Here is a 12,316-nt window from a genome sequence, read left to right as displayed (position 1 = left end):
GCAGCAGCTGCTGGGAAGACACAGAGAAGCCCTACCTCATCTGCTTTCCCTGCAGGATGTGGGCAGTATAAGAGCAACCCACTACTACACAGGAATTCAGTGCTGAATGATGGAATCACTCCAAATTACGCAAACATTTTTTAAAGGCATTTTTTCTTTGGAATTTGGATGACTTTTGGGAGGCAGCTCTCTGAGGTAGTGGAGCACAAGTTTTCCCAGTGCCCCCATGAAAAGGTTAACCCACAGCTAATCAATGCCTACGCTAGAAATATGAGTCCACAGTATGGATTCAGCCAGAAGTTGAGGTCAGCTCATGTGTGGGTTTTTTACCCGAAAGCATTTGATTAGGAATATCTCTGTTCTACCCCATTTCCATGGCCAGCAGCAGAGCTTGCACATTCTGATAGCAGCTCCTGAGGACCTGAGTGCATTCAAGAGCTGCAGGTTTTAAGCACTCCTGCCTGATTGCTCTCAGAGTCCATGACCACAGGCGAAACTGTTCCTTGACCTATGCTCTGCAGCTAACAGGCTGCAGAAGCAAGCTTCTCCAAGACCTCCCACATTAGCAGTGAAGAGTGTGCTATGCCTTGTACATCATGAGCAAGTACATCTCCCTGTCCTGTCACCACATCACAGCCTTGCATGCTGGAGCCCAACAGCTGGACTGCCTGTGACTCCCAGCACACCAGTCCAGGACTGAGGCTCTAAGAAAGGACCCAAACATTGAAGCTTCATAGATCACATGAAACTAATTGAAAAGCAAAGGCCACTCTGTCAGACAGGTCTGTAGCAGAATGATTGCTATTGGACAGTGGCTACCTTTCTGTGGGAAATCCCATGAGATCAGCTGTCCTCTAGCTTTCATTAGTTATTGTTAGCCATTGAACCACACAAAGCACTGTTATTGGAGAACCAACACATAGAAAGTAATCAGCTTTCACTACCTAGGAAAAATATCTTAGGGTCATTTTTTATTTTCTCCAAAAACAGCCTAATGTTTGGCAGTTGCCAAGGGGCAAATAGATTGTGAGAAGTTATTAGCAAAAGAACAGAGAACAAAACAGGAAATGTTATTCTACTGATGTGACATATCCTTATCTTGAGCTCTGGGTACAATTCTGCTCACCAGTTACAAAAAGGATACATTAGCATGAAAAACGCTACTAAAAAGAGCAGAAAGGATATCAGAGGTACAGAGAGCTTTTGCTATGAGGATAAACCAAATTGACTGGCACTCTGCAGCTGAGGAAAGTGAGGACTTTAAGCACTAGGAAAAATTACAGAGGGAACAATTTTTCAGAACCTGTTATGATAAAAGAAACAAGGAAATGAAATGATCAGGCACATGGTTAAAGCAAGGAACAGTAATCTTTTACATACATAAGACCAGAAACTAATTGCCACATGAAGGGATCAAAGTAGATGCAGAGCTGGGTTCAAAAGGCATAACACAAATTTAAGGAGAGACACATTGATCACCATTTTTGAAGCTGTTGGAAAAGCTGCTTTAAACTAAGAATGTCCATCCCACATGATTGACACAGGCAGGGTTCATCATCCTCTGTTTTGCCCGGTTTTGATGGCTCGTGCTTTTGGTTAGCAACAGGATTAAAAGCTGGGGATGTGGCATGGGGGAGGCCATGCAAGCTGGTACAACAGTTCTTATTTTTCTTACATTAATAGGGCAACAGAGAAAACACAAAAGTGGAGGCAACTCTTCTTTGAGTTTAAATTTTGTCAGTCATTTCATTTCATCTCACAAATATTATGATTAATAATTCTGCTAAATGTCAAAAGAGCAATTTTCTTTCACTGAAAAAAGGAATTCCTGCGGAGCCTGGAGATCTGTTCACATAAGGTATCTAGTTGTGCTTTTTGAAAAGGTTCATTTTTTTTTTTTTTTCATTTTGTTCTTCTTTGAAGCAGAAAAATCTGCTGGGGGAAAAAAATTCTTTGTGGCTCAGAAATAGAGAGAAAAGCAGATATGTGGAAAAATGCTTCTCCAGAGAGGAAGCAATGAAACTGATGGATTTTGAGAATAAATGTAAGGTGTCAAATTTCATATTTCTAAGCAGAGAAACCCATTGTTTTATGCCAAGAGATGGTTTCCTGTTCTCTAAATCCCAGTTACAGTGGCGCGTCAAAGCCCTTTTGGGAAGCAGACTTGCTGGTACTGTCTCTTCTATGGTGTTTCTTACTAGCCACTGAAATACCATAGCACTGAGCTCTGATGAAACTTTACCTAGTTCACTCACCTGAGCATCCTGCTCAGCAGCACATGAGCTACAGTTCTGGAGCCATACTACAGCAGTTATGCATTTCCAGCAAAATACTGCCTGAATTGGGATTTAGAAATTGACCCACACCTCAGGCAAAAATACCATACACATAATGTCCATCATGGCCTGAATTCATCAAGATCTCTTCTGTGCTTAAGATAGGTACTCTACACACTCAGAACACTGTCCTCTGGAAAGGACAAGGAATTATTTCCAATATAAAATCATTTACAGCTTGGACTAAGGACGATCTGCAACGCCCAGAGAAGGCTATTGTTCAGAGCACTCATCCAGCAAACCAGAAAATACAACTTACAAGGTCTCTAGAGGATTCTACAGCATGGGAAGAGCCCTCTACCCTGCCCACTGAAACTGGGATGCTATGTCTTGGGGTTTATAAATCATGGGGAAGCCAGAGAACACCCAAGAGTGACTTTGACTCTAGCCAAATGTCCATGGGATGGACATTAATAAGAAATTTGTACTCTGAGGCTCTTAACTCCTCTGAAGTGGAGGGTTCCCTGACATTTGCTTTCAACAAATAAAACTGTACTAGCAGGTGTAGATTGTCCCAGGTACTTCAGAAGCAGCAGAAAGTGTTCTAGGCAGAGCTGAAGGAGCACGTTCTCCTACAGGACAAGAGAGGTCAGCAGTTTCCTGCTAACTGCTTTAACCACAAGGCCAGTGGGAGAATGAAGAGCTGAGCGGGGGCACACTATGCATTCAGATTTTTTGTCTCATCAGGGCCATTTCTGCTCTGTTAGCATCTATTCTCAGAAGACACATAGCCAGCCTACACTGTGACCAGGGGTGTAAGTAAACATTTCTTATCAGTTATCTCTACAATAAGGGTCAAGAGTAGCCAATCTGGGGAGTAGAGCTCCCTCTGAAGGTCTTGGAGATCCCAACTTTCTGCCACTAACCGGATTAGACCCTCCTTTTCCCTTTGGGTGGGTGTGTGTCTGAATTCCACCAAAACAGTGCCCATAGGAATTGACATTTCTAGCTCTGCACGATATCACAGAAGCAGTACAACATTCATACAAATTAATCTATCTGACACAGAGAGAAGTTTTCTGAATGAGAGCGCATGTGTGAAGCGCTCTTTCCACAGACTTTCCTCCTGCTGCTATCACAAAGCTTATTGATACTGTAAAGTCAGCAGAAAGTTTCTGTCAGGTTGGTTTTCTGCCCCAGCAAAACCTCAGCTGTAAGATCTGACCTTTGGGTAACCACAAAGTTTGAATTTTAAAAGATCAGCAGAAATGGCAGTCTATCATACAAAATAAACCCATAAAATCAGTTTAATCTCTCTCCACATCACTAGCAAAAGCACTCTTTTTCTATGAATTCATATGCTAAAGGATGGAAAGACACAGTTTGAATGTAGTCATAAGTAGAAGAGCAATTCTGTCTGATAAGAAACATATCTGTAGAACAATTGCTACAGTATATACTTTTTGAAAAATAGAGGAGAGATACTAAAGTCCTTGTGTTCTTATTAAAAATATTCAGTTCCTCTTGTGAGGTCTTTCTGGAGCAGTTTATTATGGAGTTTCAGAAAATACTGGATTACACAACAAGGATGTGTCTGATGAGAAAATCTGAATCCAAAATAGAAAAATTAACTTTCTGTAAACACTTCTAATCTAGATGGAAACTACATGCACTTAGCAAAAGATATAGAAAATTAACAAGACTGTAACAAGTTTTCTAGCATATTCATCACAACAGAAGATAAGCATAAAAGCACACACCTCAACTACATTTTCAAGAAACAGCTTGAGGAAAGCAGAGGAACATCTCTATATTTCAGAAGCAGCAGCTTTTAAATGAACGGCTAAGTATTGAAGTAAATATTACTATAACCTCTTCCAGCCAACATGAAGAGGAATGAGATTATGTGCAAAAAAACCCTGAGGTTGTACACATCAGGGGGCATACCTTTCAGTTATGTTTCCTTTCAGTCAGTCAGCTTCCCACCTGCAGCTATATTTTCCGTCAACTTCACCTTTAACTCCTTCCTGGAAATTCCATTTGCCAGTACATATTTCCGGTGTTCCAGCTAAAGTGAAAATGAGTAATTCTGATTATCTGTATCTTTCTTTTTTTTCATTTCCTTGTTGTTGCCTTTTTGAGCTGGAGAATAGAAAGCCCAGAATGGAACCTATTCAAATAACATCTGTACATCATTGTTAGGGGATACCTCCACCCACCATCGTAGCTAAAAAGGTGGAATTCAAGGAGGTTGTAAGTAGTATTTGCCGTATCTATTCTGAGGCTCATATTGACTCTAGAAGTTCAGTTCCAAATATACTGTATAACAGTATAAACACTGTTTATGTCTAGTCTGTGCATCTCCCTGCACCATGCCAACAGAAAAGTCTGCGGGGTTTTAGGTACAGGGATCTTTTTTTGCTGAAGTCAGCTGAATCTACTGTGTACCAGTGTGCTCAATTGTATTTGATTATTACTACCACCTCTTTCTTCTGGTTTGGTCATTTGAGTTAAACAATGTTTGGAAAGGAGCTAACTTCTTATGACTGAAATTCTGGCAAATGAATGAGAAGAAAGAAGCATCCAGCGGTTGCAATGAAAATGCAATATCCAATAGGAAGCAGTAAAATTATCATCCGCATTAAGACAAAACAAATTTTTGTGTTCTAAAGACTATGACAATATGATAGTGGTGACAAAAGTAGAACCTGCTCTAGCAATATGTTTCCAGGTGGTTTTTACAAACAGGGTCCCTTCAGGTGGTCCGTTAAAGCTTGAAAAGGAAAAAAAATAAAAAATTACTGTGACAAACAGTGGCAATACTAGATCTTGAACCAACAAACAGCTAGTTGAGATTACTGGCATCACGGCAAAATGATAGATTCTCAGCAGGATAAAAAGCAGCTGTGGAGCCTATTGAGGCAACGGAATGAACAATAACAAACTTTGTTAACATGAGTTAACAGGCAATGATAGACAAAACAAGTAGGTAATGGTGAGCTCTGCAGAGTCTACAATTCAGACAAAATGATTCCTTCCAAGATCTGCCATTTATGGAATTAAACCATCAGTAAAAGACATGAAAAAAGATGTGAAAGAATGCTTGTCATCAGCAGTGGCCGCAAAATGATGGAATAGCTCTATCTTTGTATTGCTTTTATAGAAGATCCATCACCTTTTTCTCTTTAATCTGCTGCATAGCCAGGACTGAGATTGTGCAGAAGCTTGGTAAAGGAATGGGTCGAAACATGAGAAAAATTGTGTTGATTGCTGAAAATACCTGTCATCAGAAGTTGGTGTGTCAGATTGTGCTGCTTACTATGGGATATAACCTTTTTCGCTCAACTCCTTCACCAAAGCAACTGAAACTCATAGGGCAAAAAAATCCTTAAAACCCAAACATGTGACCAGAGAAGAGAGACATTATCTCAATGTGTTCCTGACGTGTGTACTGTAATCTTCAGAGGGGGCTCCAAGGGACCATACTTGAGTGCTGGAAACAGCATAGCCACAAGAACACAGACCATCAAACAGCTTGCATAACCCTGCCAAGGCTGCGCTATAGGAGCAGTGCTTCTCATACCATCCTAATCATCCACCCTTGTCTTCCCTGCTTCTCCTGTGCTCCTGGATGGCAGACAGTCCAGAAAACAGATCGGCCTAACAAATAATCAGCAAAAGCACATTTTTCTGCTGGTTTGTTTCTTGGGCAGGGTTCACAGACAGGCAGCTGTGCTGGCAAGGTAGAAAGGGCAACCATAGAGAGGGTGAGGGCAGGGCACAGTGAGCAGGATGGTCCAAACTAGTGAGGACAGGGAATAAGCACCTGTGAGACCATGTCAGAACAACAGCAAAGGAGCATCACAACTCTCATGATATCCAGCAGCAATGTATGGCTGCACCAGCATGGTCCTGGTAGACATTTCTCCAGTAACTTCATGCTGCATGTGTGTTTACTAACCAAGAACCACTGAAGAACACTGTGTCCTTTAAGGTTAACTGCTTTAATACCTCCTAGGGTCCAGAGTCACCTTAATAAGGAAAGGCAGCTTTATTGTTTACCTGGGGAATGGATGTGGTTGTGTTATGCAATAACAACAGAACCACTCAGCATTATTGTATCTGAATGGAAACAAGCTCCTTCCGTGTAGTTTTCAAGGCTTACAGAACAGTGTTTAGGTTCTTCAGTGTCCCCCAGGATACTTCATCCCAGTGACTTTCCTTGCCACAAATAGCAAGGAAAATAAAAATCCTCTTTTTCACTCTCAAGAAAGCCAACAGCCTTCCTGAGTCTGAATACTTGCATAGAAAGCATTATAAAAGCATCTTATTGTAAATACACAACTTCATCTGACACCTATTGCTACAGGCAGTGGCAAAATGCCATAAAATACTAGAATGACACAGGCCAAACAAGCTACACAAAACCCAGCAGGTTTCACATGGGGGTTGGTTTGTTGCTACAGAGCCAAACAGGAAGCAAAATACTAAAGAAACTTCAGGGTTCAGACACCAGAATGTTATCCTGACCCCAGGGTTCCAGCGGAGCTCAGATTTCACATCTTCAGTGCTGGAGATAAAATCCATGTAGTCTGAGTTAGCTATTGCCCAGCAGCTGCAGATGTGACCAGCTCCATGCTGGCATTTGTAGGCAAACAGGCAGATGGGAGACCAAAGCACACTGAGAGCAGAGTACCCCAAGATTTCCAGGAGAGTTTATACGACAATGTCACTCACTTCTGCTCAACCACCACTGTGTTCTGAAAGTTACAACACTAAAATACCCCAGCTACTGGGGACAAAACCCATTATCACAAGGTATCTGTACAACCAGTGCTGCAGCTTGGTAAAAGGAGAGAAACCTGATGTGGGAGCATCTCTGACTCTCAGCTGGAGGGCAGTGAGGTGAGAAGGTAGCAGGGACCTACCTGGCTGCCTTGGCAGCTGGAGAGCCAGCCCGGTGGCTTGTGGCAGCTGTTGAGATATCGGCTGGCTTTTCAGCAGCTCCTTTCACAGCTATAGGAGACAGAATGCCTGGCTCAGTCAGCTGCTGGCCTCATTCTGCAGTGGATTTATCATGCTCTTCTCCACTGTTGTTGTTGTTCTTTGTTTTTCTCCCAGCAGCCCTCATAAGTAAACTGGGTCCTTTGGCTGTAAGACAGCTCTTGGCCCAAGAAATTGGTGAGCTGGAGCTGCTGCAGCCTGCACATGTCCTTCCAGACCTTACAAGCCTCCAACCAGAGGAACATGTAAACTCACAGCATCTGTAACCGAACTTGATCACAAGTCAAAAGCCTCATTTTCCTCCCCAGGGCATCTAGGATCCCTTGCAGGTAGGTACATCCCACACTGTTGTGAAATACAAGCGCAGGTTTTCAGTGTAGGTCAAAAATAACAGTTCCCTTCAAAATTGCTCTGTACTCACTGCCTGAAAACACTTCACTGACAACAAACTAGGAGCTTTTAGGGGAAGAAAAAAACTGCTCTGTATCTAAGGCAAAGGAATTTCCACAGCACTGGGTCTTGTGAATGGAACATGGTGATCCAGCAGGTGGCTTCACTCAGGAAATCAGAAGATCATCAGGTGGTTGGAGTTATCTTCAAAGAGAAAAGACAGAGGAGTAAAATATGACCATAGTAAGTACATTTGTGGCTAGAGGTACATTTAAAGATAAAATGTCACTTTACTGCTTCACATGCCCCACAAGTAGCTCAAATACTGCATATGATCTTGATCAGTCAGCATGTAGGGTGCTGCTGCCTTTATTCCTCCTCACCGCTTACCTTCTCCCCCAGGAGACCCATGAAGACTTTAATAAATGCTGCCAGGTCTAGGTCAAGTTTGTTAAACACTTGTAAAGTATTACACTTTTTTTTTTTTCCCAATGAACCTCTTACTCAGTTGGGATGGTTTGTAGCTGCTAAAGAAGTCATAGGGTTATTTTTAAAAATGGCATGTTTTCTTCTGCAAAACATGCACTTGGATATAACACCTATCACAATATGGCCAAGAATTCTAATATCTATTTCCTGTGAAAGACCATCTCATACTATCCACCAAGACCCTACTCCATAAATAGAAATAACCCTGTATTATTCACAGCCTTGACAGAAATGTACATAGTGACCCCCTTCCAAGCACTCTAGCTCAGTTCCAGCTAGGACTTGTTGTAACTCTCAAGTGCAGGCATGTAAATATGGTGGTTTTTTTTTTTTGTGGGAAGCAGCTGTATACCACTGAGTATAAGGCGAGCAAGAGGCAGCCTCTTTTTGTAGGTTTCAAGGAAGAGAGAAATGTACTGAAGAGAAACAAGTCCATGGCCTGACTGTGCTACAACTCTCAGCCCCTCCGAGGATACCAATGACTGCTCAAACCTCCTCACAGCTGGAGCAGAATATTTCAGCTTTGGCAGCACTGTGCATTTAAAATCACAGAATGGTTTGAGTTGGAAGGGACCTTAAGATCATCCAGTTCCAACCTCCCTGCCATGGGCACACTAGACCAGGTTGCTCAAGGCCCCATCCAACCTGGCTTGAACACTGCCTATGCACAAACGCATGCCTAGGGCAGCTCTTGGACCTTTCAGTCATCAGATGACATTCATGTACCCTAATGCGTATACTACTATAATGCTTTAAGTATCACCATCTGAGTGCACACTACAAAATCCAGCTGCTACTGGGAGCTCCTTGATTTGACGATAACATTACAAACTGCTCTGCCCCAGCAATCCTGTTCTAATTGCTTTAGTCACTTTCTGCACAGTCTCATATTCACCATTAGTTCTGGAACTCAGAATAATTTTGCCTGAGCCATGGAAGGATTTTTTATTTGACTGCATTTACTATTAATATTAACATTACTATTAATATTGTTATTAATACTATTAAGACAGGCATTAACCCAAGTACAAAATTTGGCTCTACTGAGATTTTAGTAAAGGCTTTAGATGGCCTTTGAAACACACAATCACTTTCATTTTGCGAACTCTCTTTAACTTACAAACCATATGGCTTTAGATTAATTAAAAAGAAAAAATTAATATATACATATACACACACACACACACGAGCAGGAAAAATAGGGTTTGCAAAGTCCTTTGGGACTGGGCACACCGTCCAAGGCAAGGATTGGACACTGATCATTTCATTTAGCAGAGACACTGCCTGTGAAACTGGACTCACAAACTGTCAGAGCCAGGGAAACTGGCCAGTGCTTCCTGCTCCCAGGAGCACTGTGATATTCAGTCTGAGATGCTTTTCATGACACGCCTGACTGCTCCTCTCTGAGGGCAGTTCTACTTCAAGGACTCCAAGGCTACTGAATCTTGCCTGCTGTCCATCTGCAGACTGAGCCCCTACAAACACTTCAGCATCCCAGACGCCGAGATTTTCTCACCATGTGACCATTGGATCCATTTGTCACCAGCTCAGTGGGCTAGATAGTTAAATTAGGCACAAATTCTCCATACTTCACCACGCCAAGTGAGCTGTGGGACTCTCAATTGGCTCAGGAGTACACGGTCCTCCAGCTGTCACACATGGCTGATCTGCTGGAATGCAGATCCCAGATGAAGTGGTCTCCATTTATAATCTTTTCCTTGGAATAAGCAATGGGAAGTGCTGTTCAACGTAAAGCAGCCAGATCTAACTGACATGTGCTGGAGACTGATAGAAACACAGCTCTATGGAGGACCCACTCCTTCTCCTTTCCCAATTAATTCTGAGGCAGTTAATTAACAGATGTAGTCTCAAAGGCCAAAATTCTCATTTTCCACTAAATTCCCTGTTAGTTCCTCAAAGGATGGGGAAAGCACTAAAAGTAATAATTACAGTATAATTCAGGACAGCAGTCATCACAATATCTACTTTTTTGAACTCCTTCTTGGTGGCTGGGGATTTTTTTATGTTGTGGCTTGGCATTATTAGCAACAGAACTCCATTAGGATCTTATGTAAACCGAGTGGCCTTTTATGAAAGGGGAGAGCTTCAGCATCAGCCATCACTAGGTGGAGGCCTTGCACAGCTCAGCTCCAGTACAGCTCACTGCTCCGGGGGGTGGGGATCCCCACAGCCCCTTCCTATGGCAGATGTTATTATACCCTCACCAACCCTCACTCTGGGAACCCTGATCCCTTCCCATCCGCAGTTGTCTGCTCTCTTGTACATGATCTTTTCCTCAATGGTAAGCCAGTTCATCTCCTAATTTAGGTACCCAGCTAACTTTTATGGCTCAACCCTCCAAAAATGTCAAATACACCAAAGTTAGTAACTTTTTAAAACTGACAGCAGACAGTGCTGGCACATCCTTGGCTCATTTACACACATACATGAACCAAGCCATTCAGATCTAGGCTGCAGAGACATATTTTTATGAAAAACTTGGCTTTTCTTGCAGAAGTCAGCGTGTGGTCTATTCTCTTCAGTCTCGGAGGAGAATCAAGTCCCGTTTACTCTAAAAATACAGGAATTGGAGCCAGCTACCAAAGCAGAACCAGATGTCACGACCCAGAAGAGAGCGTACACAGATGGCAGGGGGACATATGGCACACAAGTTCTTTCCCACTGTGAGTGTCTCTGTCAAGATAGCTCTTTAGCTTTTTCACTGTTTGTTCCTGGATGCAATATGTAGAGAAGTTAACTGCCAATTATTTTTTTTTCTGTTTTAAAGGGACAGATGAATCTGATTTTTTTTTTTTTTTTTTTTTTTTTTTTTTTGTAACTCCCAAATACCCTGCTTATTCACCACTTCAGAAGTGGGAGAATTTATAGCCTCCTGAACCTGCCTGTAACTTCTTTACTCCTACAAAGTTACATTTGTCCTGCCACTTCCCCTAAGCTCCATTTGAGATGATGCAGCTGTGCCATACCTTACTCAGAAGGTACAGTCCTAGTTGGTACAGTGAGTGTGCTTCCCTAGGAGCGAGAGGTAAGAGTAGATAGCTCACATTTCTTTCCAAATTCATCTTCTTGGCCAAGTCACTCACTTCCATGGCACAGAAGAAATAGTTAGCTCTGCGTATTTGAAATATAGAAACCAAACAAACAACATGGGGTTAGAAACAATGTGCTCAAAGAGATCAAAAATACCCTTCTTAAGGACTTGAATGTGACCTTTCTCATCTTTCAGGGAACCTGTATGTATTCACAGTATATAAAGTGAGCAAAAAAAGTGCAAAAGATCAAAACTAGCACTAGAGATTGAAGGAGATAAGATGCAGCAGTGGGGTGTGTTTCCATGGACAATGCAGGAAAAGGAAGCACTCCCCTGATACATGTTGCTGGTGAGATAAGTGAGAGACCACAGACTTCAGTAATTGCGAACAGAAATAAAGTCCATCAAGGTAACTACTTCGTGAAGTAAAAAGAACAAAACTAATGAGACAGTGTTAAAACTACCCTTCTACTATACACACTGTCGAGCTCAAATTAAGGTCAAGATCAAATGAGTGGCTGGGGGCAAAAATAAACCAGAAAGAGAATTTACATATTGAAAACACCCAATCTGTTGCAGCAATTAAACCCCAACTTTTCTGGAGCAGAAAATTCACCTTAATGACTTGGTGATCTTTCTGCCTTTCCTCAGGGTGAAATACCAATGTCTGATAGTCACCATCACTGCCAAGCTGAGCTTTAGCTCCAGCTGTAATGCCACAGCTACCAAGGTGGTCTCTTAGAGACAGTCTACACTGGGAAGGGGTAAGCTGGACTGACAAATTAATTGTCAAGAACAAGCCAATAGAAGTAATACCATACAGTTATGATTGAAAAGTAAAGAATGGTGCAAAGAATGTTTTCAATGTATCCTCCACCACATACCATTCACTCTTTTCTCTGTCAGCATAGATAGACAATAAATTGAGATGTATCTACTACATCATGGTGAACAAATACTTTTCCATGGATTACACTGCATTTGCCTTTTCCTTCTGAAGCTATCAAGTTTCCAGAAGCAAACCTCTTGCCAACTAATTGTTTGTGGAGTTTTTTTTTAATAGAGCAATCATCACATCTGTCTCTATGGGATTTTTTATTTTACC

The 12,316-nt window shown here is 41.9% G+C and overlaps 1 protein-coding gene across 1 annotated transcript in view; it reads right to left on the bottom strand.

Moving 5' to 3' along the window:
• The window catches only part of IL1RL1 (interleukin 1 receptor like 1), a 42,348-nt gene extending 31,126 nt beyond the window's left edge, over nucleotides 1-11,222 (bottom strand). Inside the window, exons 1-3 of the mRNA XM_065677736.1 lie at nucleotides 11,147-11,222; nucleotides 7,205-7,874; nucleotides 4,224-4,344 (exon numbers count right to left, since the gene is read on the bottom strand). The gene's annotated coding sequence lies outside the window, so the exon portion shown is untranslated. The remainder of the gene's footprint in view (nucleotides 1-4,223; nucleotides 4,345-7,204; nucleotides 7,875-11,146) is intronic.
• Nucleotides 11,223-12,316: the final 1,094 nt, after the last annotated feature.

This window comes from Lathamus discolor, chromosome 4, assembly GCF_037157495.1.
Source record: "Lathamus discolor isolate bLatDis1 chromosome 4, bLatDis1.hap1, whole genome shotgun sequence".
In the NCBI taxonomy this organism is placed as follows: domain Eukaryota; kingdom Metazoa; phylum Chordata; class Aves; order Psittaciformes; family Psittacidae; genus Lathamus; species Lathamus discolor.
Note: the sequence above shows the minus strand (reverse complement) of the source record. Positions and strands in the feature narration are given on the sequence as shown.